Genomic DNA, 9,661 nt, shown 5'->3' on the forward strand with positions numbered 1-9,661 from the left:
TCCCTTCCGACCCTTAATCTATGAAACTATGAAACTATTCTGAACTACACAGGGGAGCTGCACTTGTGCCTGCACCATTTGGAACTAATAAGAATGTTATAGAGCTTGCAGACTGTAAGAAACTGGCAAAAAGAGAGACCTAGCTGTACTACATCACTGTAACCAACAGCTGCCAGTATGATGCAGCTAAGGAAAAAGCTAATGCTATTCTAGGGTGTATTAAGACATTAAGTATAGACAAGGAAGTACTCATACCACAGTACAGGTCACTGCCTGTAACAGGTAAGATGCCTGTAACAGGTAGCTTTCCCCAGCGCCATGTTTTGCATTATCTGTGCCCTATGTGGGGGTGCCCCAGGAGTCCCCTTAAGGTTTCCCACTCTCTACTCATCTGCCATGTCTTGATGGAAATATTATAAGTGGGAGACTGCTTATTGTTTTTGTATTTTGGGGTCCTCTGCCAACACTGGCCTTGACCCCAATCTTTCTCTAGCTAGGCCTCCCCGTCTAAACCCACCAGGTAGGATTTGACTTTTTAGGCTTGGGGCTCATGGCCCTCCTTTTTGGCACCAATCCAGAGCACAGCCTCCCTAGCCCAGAGTCCCATCCATGGGGCCCCCAGCCAGGGGGTTGGAAGTTTGAAGCTGGACTAAGGTCCCAGACATTCAATATCCCAGTTAAAAAAAACCAAAAAAGGAAAAAAAAAGCTTACACACAGTCACACCTCAGGTGCACCAGGCCCTGCCAGCTTTTTAGGCTTGCCCTCACTGGCGTTGAGCCTGTGCCCTAAATATTGTGCCTTCTCTGTTGCTGTGCCTTTGCACCCCGACCACTGCACCTACAGAGGCACCAGAGTTCCCACGCTATGGTGGGGCTCCAATGAGGCCCCCTCCTTCCCCAAATAGCCTCACCCAAACCACCGGTCTTGTTCAATAACAAAAAAAAAAGGAAAATATGAACTGTCCTGTCCATGGACTATAATCGTCACCAAGAAATTATGATTAAAGAGGGCGACATGCCAGCTTTCAGTTTCTCAGAGGTTTGTGCTTCTGCTCCCCCACCGTCTGCTACACTCCTTCTTCTGGGGTTGCTGCTGCCTCTCCAGGAGTCTTCAGTATTTCCCCCCCTGCAGCCACTGGACCACTCTCCAAGCCTCTCCAGCAAGCTCTGGGACACACTCCTTCTCCTTTGGCTGCCAGGCTCCACTGCCTCCCAGCTCAGGGTTTTTATAGTTCTGGTCTTCCCCCTTCTAGTCAGCTGACTAGCTGTCCAGGCTCACATTTTAACCCCCACCTTACCAGCCTGCTGTACCCAGAAAGTTCAAGTCTTAAAGGGGCTTACCTGCCTTCTGGAAACAGGGCTAGGGTTCCCTGTTACAATGCCATTTAAAATACTGCATACAACTCTGGTCACCTATGTTAAAAATATTAATTTAAAACAGGAACAGGTACAAAGAGAGGCTATTAATATGGTCAAAGTAATCAAAAGACAAGATTAAAATAGCTTGGCTTTCACAGCAAAATCAAGGTTGAGATGTGATATGATTATTTTCCATAAATATATTCAACATGGTTAATATCATGGAGTGAGAAGAGCTATTTAAGTTAAAGAAGAATATAAGCACAAAATCAAATGGCTACAAACTTGTTATGAAGAATTTTAGACAGAAAATTAGAAGAGGGTTTCTAAGTATTAGAGGAGTGACGTTTTGAAATTATCTTCTAAATAAAGCAGTGAAGTAAAGAATCTGGATCACCTCAAGATGAACAGGACTGTGTGATAGAATAGGGATATTCTTGAATAAGTAATCAGTGCTTGACCATACTTAATTGATTCAAGTATTTGTAATACCTCTTTTCCAGATGGGATGTGTCTGGTAACCCTGTGCCTCAGGGCTTATGCTTGCCACTCGTAGGGACCAAAACGGAATATCTTCCCTCTTATAAGGGCACAGTGGATAGGTTACTCTCTTGGGAGGTGGAAATCATGGGTTTGAATGTCTTCTGACAGTGAAAGATAGGAATTAAACCAATTTTTCCCACATCCAGTGTGGGAAAATGCTACCAGGTTATTGTTATATTTACTCCAATACCACGTGCACATTTCCCCAAAAAAATCAACGCTCTGAAAGTGGGGTACATATCTTAAGTGGAGAAGCTAATTTTCTTCATCAGAATAGACGCCCCAAAGGAGTAGAAGCATGAAGACACCGTGCTTCAAGATGGCTGTCAGATTCTTACTCCCCACAAAAAAGTAGGAGGGCCACTGTCCAGTGGCAACCTTTTCACAGTTGCTTTCCTATTAGAAGCAGATGAAACAATTGTAGGTGTATGAGAGAAAATATGGTATGTAAAATTCTCGGTCTCTCACAAAAGTATCTCAGGTATCTCCGCATGGCACTGCCTTGTCCCAAGTATACTCCAAGTTAGTAGGTTCACAGCTGGTGCAGAGTATCTGTGTGATACTGCATTGTCATCCGTTACGTTAGTTGGAAATTTTGAGGCTTAAATTCTTGTGTTTTGGCACCAAGTTCCACATAAGGTCTTGTGAATCTTGGCCAGTTGATAGGAAAGCAGGAATTGAACCTGAATCTCCCAGGACCAAGATAGGGCCCCTAACTAGTGGATCATCCTTCTTCCCCATATGTCAAATGAATTAAAAAAAAATCAGCATTAAAAATTCAGTGCACCTAAATGTGAATATGGTTACATACCCATTCTATGTGGATCCTGTCACCACATGTGTTTTTATATTTTTAACATATGTTAGTGATATATATGATTTCAAGAAAAAATATTTAATGTTTTCCCTCATAATTGCAAATCTGACATATACACAATATTTGAAATGCAGTATTTTTACAGATCATGTTGAAGTATTGACATTAATTTGCAACATGTAGATTATTCACTATAGTGATTAAATATCAGACTGGTGCTTTCCAAAAGAATAAAGAGCTTTACTTGTCTAAGAACAACTCTACATTACAGAAAGCAATGAAAGACTTTGCAGCTCCTAGTTAGAAATTTTAGCATACAAATTGTTCTACATTTGTAATTTGTACACTATGCCAGAGGTTAACAGGCACAATGTAGCACACATTTTGAAGATATGTTGTTCTCACTTTAAACAAGGAAATCACTTAAATTTTTAAAAAGCTTAAATGGTTGAATGAGCATATTGCATGGGTTTCTCATGCACTTGGCTCAAGCTATTGTACCATTAAGTGTCTGATTTTTTTTCCTGTAGAAAGTAGCAATATACCAACAAAGAAAGCATCTTCACTGACAGCTGAATGTCATCCCTGGAGATTTTGCTCTTGCTAAATAAATCTGCGGACATAGTTAGCTAGAAATACAGTAATTATAGGTGCCAGCTGGAAGCAACCAATCATTGATGCAGACCACCAACTCAGAAGATGTCAATGTTTTTAAGGTACAACATAAATTCTCAGTTTACACCTACCTTAATTAAAGAATCTAAGATTTTAGTACCAAGCCTTTTCTCAGAGTGGAATGTGCTTCAAGAAATAACAGCCTCCCACTTGATTAACAGTCGATAGGGCAAGGAATTTAATTATTTTTTTATTTGGTCAGACTTGGTCAACCACATGTGACTTTCAGTAACATGGTATGGATTTGTCCATATTTCATTGCAAGTGTAAAGGCATTTCCCTAAATCAGCAGTAAAAGATGTTCCATTAAACTGTGGTTGTAAAATATACATAACATGTACATGAACTATATACAGTGAAAGGAGCTCTACTGATGGACTTTTGCAGCAGCCTTTTTATTTCTGTGAAACTATGTGACTGCTGCTATGTATTCCTAATTTAGCTAAAATTCATAATGAAACTTGTAATATATTCCAGAGATGACTGCCTGTCATCCCCATAACAATACAAGCACCCCAGAACCTTGAGGTTTGCAAAAGTTGCACCTCAATCTGGACTCAAAATTTATAGTAATATCCTACATTTATAAGAGATCAGAACAATATCTGACTAAACCTTTCCCTGCTGAAGGCACAGCTCCACATACTGGATCCAGAGGTTCGACAAGCCATAGCCTGTTACCCCCTGATTTAGGGCCAAATCCATATTTCTGACAATTCATTAAGCATATGGGCACTAGTAGGCTTCTATAAGGATGCAATCCTTCCCTTTGATTATGGAACAACAGAGAAAAGCTCTGCAGCTGCTACTGGAGCGTCTGGGTAGCAGCAGCCTCTGCTTTTAGTTCCCAATCATGTATACAACAATTATATCTCTCCCATATCTCTGAGATCCTTCTCCCCATTTTAGGACTCAGATGGTTCCAGTGGAATAATACTCCAAGTGCTTCATTAATAATGCAAGTGCTTCCATTTTCCTCCCATGAATAACTTGGTTGAATCATAGCAGTTGCCCTCCAGATGGTCCTCTAAAGCCATGGAAGGGTGAGAAAAGCTTGCCAAATGGACACCTTGCGAAGAAACACCCTTGTATTAAGTGATCTCCACTGTTAAGAGTATGCTCTATTGAAGTATCATGAAAGTTGAAGGCTGCCACTCAGTCCTAGTTCTCTTATAACATCACTGTTGCTCAAGAATTTTTCTCAATCTATTGATTTGTCTCAAAAGACATGTCTGTGTTTTCAGGTAGCATTTTCAAAAGACACTCAAAATTAGGCCAGTTCTGCTCCTGTTCAATGCAAGTTCTACTATTATTTCTGATAGGAGTAGAGCTAGGTCAACACTGAACATTTTTTTAAGATTTCAATCCTTAATATGTTGCACTAGCCTAAAGGAGGGCAACAAATGAGGTTTGCTGACATATTATAAAATGGAAATAGAAATGGCGTAGAATATTTACTGCTCGATGTTTTCAGGGGACATATCTCTCAACTGAACAATACAGAATCCCTCATCTGTCTTCAATCTACAATATCAATTTCATATAAACACCTCCCTAATAATATAGTTGATGTTTTAATGGACTTTCTTGTGTGGATACATGGTTTAGCAATAAACAAGACTTTCAAGACCACCTGAAATTTAATTTTAATTTCCTAGGTCTCCTCTGTACAGAGATATTCCTGGCTTGGAGACAAAAGACAATTCAAACATTGTAGTCACCCTCTCCACCAGTGTAAAAAAGGAGTCAGCATGCAATTTACAATTCTATGTTCAATGTAACATATTTCAATCCAGGGTAGAATGTCTGAAAGAAAATTCAAAGGTGAAATCCCACTGTTGAGAGTTATACTAGAATAGGTGTCATATGTCATAGGCTTATCCAAGAGTAGTTCCTTACTGAATGGAGAAGATAACCTAGTGACAGATGATGCAGAAATGGCTGAAGTATTCAGTGCCTTTTTTTACCTCAGTCTTTACAGGCAAGGTCAGGACCCAGAGTACTGTACCAGGCAGCACAGTCTGGGGAGGAGGTGAGCAGGCAGCAGTGGTAAAAGAGCAGGTTAAGGACTACCTAGAAAAGCTGAATGTGTACAAGTCCATAGGGCCAGATGCAATGCACCCAAAGATGCTCAGGGATTTGGCCAATGTGATTGCAGAGACACTGGCCATTATCTTTGAAAATTCATGGCAATTAGTAGAGGTCCTGGATGACTGGAAAAGGGCAAATATAGTGCCCATCTTTAAGAAAGGGAAGGAGTATCTAGAGAACTACAGAGCAGTCAGCCTCACCTCAGTCCCTGGAAAACACATAGAGCAGGTTCTCAAGGAATCCATTTCTAAGCACTTGGAGGAGAAGGTAATTAGAAACAGTCAGCATGGATTTACCAAGAGCAAGTCATGCCTAACCAACCTGACTGTCTTCTGTGATGAGATGACTGGCTCTGTTGATGTGAGAAGAGCAGTGGACATGATATACCTCGACTTTAGTAAGGCTTTTGATACAGTCTCCCACAACATTCTTGCAAGTTCAGGTTGGATGAATGGACTGTAAGTTGGATACAAAACTGGCTACATCATTGTGCTGAAAGACTAGCAATCAATAATTCAGTGATAGCTAGTATTAACTGGAGTGCCCCAAGGGCCAATCCTGGTGCAGGTTTTGTTCAATATCTTCATCAATGACCTGGAAGATGGGATGGAGTGCACCCTCAGCAAGTTTCCAAGTGACACCAAGCTGGGGAGAGTAGTAGATATGCTGGAGGGTAGGGCTAGGATTCAGCAAGACTTCAACAAATTGGAAGATTGCACCAAAAGAACTCTCATGAGGTTCAATAAGGATAAGTACAAAATCCATCCCACACACAGTACAGGCTTGGACTGGTTGGCTAAGCAATCATTCACTCTAGGCAAACTGGCTTCTATGGCATCTACTGGTAAGATGCAATAGTTGCAGTAGCCTCTTCCATGCAGCTATCATGGAATAGCTGCTCAACTGTATGGTCCAAAGTCTAGCATATTATACTAGCATATAACACTAAATTACTTTGGCATAAATGTGTTGCTTACCCCAGCCCAAAATAATTAAATAATTTAATTCAAAGTGGAGTACTTAAACTTCATTAAATCCCTGTACAGACATTCTTACACTGTCAGACACAGACACTGGTCTCCTTAAAAATGAATGCTCTCTTCAAAGCAGTAAGAATTTATTTTATTTACCTTTTAGAAGCTTTTATTGGGAAGTGTGAAATATCTAAAAACACAATACCTAACCACATGTGCAAAACCTTAAGGGAAGTCAGTTTCACTTATGAAGTTTTGTCTCACAGAAGTATTAAAAAAGTAACATATTAGAAAACCTTTTCCTTCCATTGCCATTTCATTGCTTGATTGGTTAGAAGTGACAATGCGATTTATCATTTTCAGTTCAGCTGTTAGGGTTAAACCTTTCTGAAATACTGCAAAGCTTAGAAAATTTTTCCCCCACCCTTGTTTCTCTGTTCAACCCAGTCACTGATAATCCAGTTATCTTTGTTAGAAAACTACCAAGGTTCCTGATATAGCTCAGGATACTGACATAGCTCTTTTGCACCAAACCTTTTGAATTTGTTCATTCCCTCTATTTGGTGAAATTGAAGAGAAATAGACTGTATTACCTGTTTATTAATGCTGACAATCTTAAGGGGAAATAGATTAAAAGAAATTATATGTATGTGCATGCACACAAAGGTAAAAAACTTAAAATAAATAACTCTGAAATAAGCAATAAAAAGTCTAGATTTAAAAAGCTTGCTGTATTTCTGCTGACATCTATGGTAAATCTCCCACTGACTTCAGTGGTTCAGGATGAGACCTTACATCATCAAACCCTTGGTAGTTTAGGTTTTATTGTCCCTGAATTCAAAAGGGTCATTCTAACATCTTCTTAAGTTTTCAATGGTCAGCACATTCAGTCCTGAAAGATGCTGAACAGCTACAGATGCTGAGTGCTCTTTTGACATCAATGGGTATAAAGGGTACTCATGACCTTTAAGGGTTGCTGAAGACTTTGTAAAACCAAGTGGCAGTAAGTCACCAGGTTCTACAAAAGTGGGGGCAGGATATTACAACTTAGGTGCATACAGACATTCAGGGAAGTCAGGGAGAGGTTATTTCAATCTAAGGCCACCTGATCAAAGGTAAGTCAAGATAAGGGGCACTTGGGCTTCAGGGATCTGTATGATAAAAGAGTTCGGTGCCAGGGAAGGGGTAGGAAAAGTGCATCCATGGGACTGTGCTGAGAACAGTACAGAAGTTCAGGACAGTTAGACTGGTCTAAAAATGGCCAACTTAATCTAAATTAGGTGTTCCTTGAAGGTAGGGTTAATTTAGATTGGGTTGACAATTTTAGATTGATCTAACTGTCCTGAACTCTGTACAGTTCACACTTAGATCAACTTAACTAGTGCAAGGTCCACACCTGGGTGAACTAAGATAGGGCATTTTTAACGAGATCTAACCTTCTCCTAACCTCCCCAAGGATGCAGACTGAAGTGCAGCTCCCAGCTGTAGCTCACAATGATTTCTGCAAAGCATTCCAAGTTACACCATTACACTAGACCAAAAAGAAGTTCACTGTTGGCTCTAGGAAGGATGAGCCAGGTTCCCATAGCAACAGCCACAGCTCACTATCAGTGCTCACTCTTTTCAGAACGGGAGGGGGAAAGGCAGCAGAGGGAGCTCCTTCTTGGGCTCCCCAGCCAGTTCTGAAAGGTGTGTGAATTGGAGCCACCCACTCTGGTGCTCCAATTCTGCCCTACCCTCCAGGAGGGGCTCACAAAACCCCAGACTGAACTCCCTCTGCTCCCTTTACCCCCTCCCATTCTGAAAACAATGACAGGCCAGGAGGTCCACAAATACAAGTTACAGAAGATGCTACATTTTGAAAAATCTTAATCTGATACCTCACGCAATGAGGGGTGAGATTTACACCCAACAGGACAGTTTTTAAGATGCAGCTGTGTACTTGTGTTTGATCACAGCTATCAACTGTTTTCTGTGGCCAGATCAGGGGAAAATTGTCACTTCTGTCTGCACCCCAAATGTTTGTATGCACCCTTAAACTCTATATAAGTTTATTTTCTTTTTTGGAAGATCTCTACAGGCAAGAGCCTAAATGTATTGAACATATTGCAAAGCCAGTACTCTAGAATAGAAGTAAATAATAAATATTTACAGTGATGGTTTATTTGAGGAGGAAGAAATCAAACCTACCTTTGAGTTTCTCCATTATTTTTTAAACATTAGGATTCTGGGGCAAGAATTCCTTTTAGTGATTTAAAGGGAAATCCTATAATAGGAATTAGTTTAATTGATCTAAAATGAAATGTTGCTTCTCAAGCCTCTTGTTCAAAAAAGTGTTTTCTGCTCAGAGACTGCTAACATTTATCTGCGTTACTGTAGCAGATCACTTTAACTGTTTATAATGAGGTATCAGCTCACCTGCCAGCAATTCACCAACTCATAGAACAGTATGCACTTGCGCATAGAGTTTCACACCCTGAAAACAGCACAGTGTGCAATTCCCAATACTAACAATTTGTACTCTGAGAGACAGTCTTGAGAAGAGCTCTTCAGCCCACAGGTAACATGCCTGCTCTATCCTTCCTTCATAGGCTGCTGTATGCTCTCTAATCCCTGGCTGATGTCTCTAGTAGCTTCTGTGGGAGCATAAGCCCAGGTCTTGCAGCCTCCAGTGACACTTTAGGGATGGCTTGCACCACGAACGTGTTAAAAGGTGGCAGTGACTTCTCTCAAAGAGTAAAAAGATTAGGGTGTATATCTGGTCTTTTCATGGAAGCAGCAAGGAAATACAGAATTCTTTTTTTTCCTCCACCTCTTGTGTAACACACAGCAACCAGGCACAACATGGTCATCACTGTACATCACAGTTATAATGAAAATACCTTCTCAACCGTAACATCATTGAAGTGATGCTGCAGTATTTTCTATGTTCTCTTCTTTGGTTTTTATTACAGGCAACATTAGCATGAGAACAACATCTCCATAGTTTAGAAGTGCATCTGCTTCTGACTCTTATTCCTCACATGAAGCCATAATTCTTTTCTCTCTAATTTAAATTTTAATCAGATCTTTAAACAATAAACAGTTATTCAAATAATCTATATGGTAGACAGACAGACAAAGAAGGACATAAAAAAATTCCAAATTTATAAATACTTTTATGCAAATTTATATATAGCACAAACATACACACACAAAACAC

This window comes from Gavialis gangeticus, unplaced genomic scaffold, assembly GCF_001723915.1.
Source record: "Gavialis gangeticus isolate Ggan-Ray unplaced genomic scaffold, GavGan_comp1, whole genome shotgun sequence".
Classification (NCBI taxonomy): domain Eukaryota; kingdom Metazoa; phylum Chordata; order Crocodylia; family Gavialidae; genus Gavialis; species Gavialis gangeticus.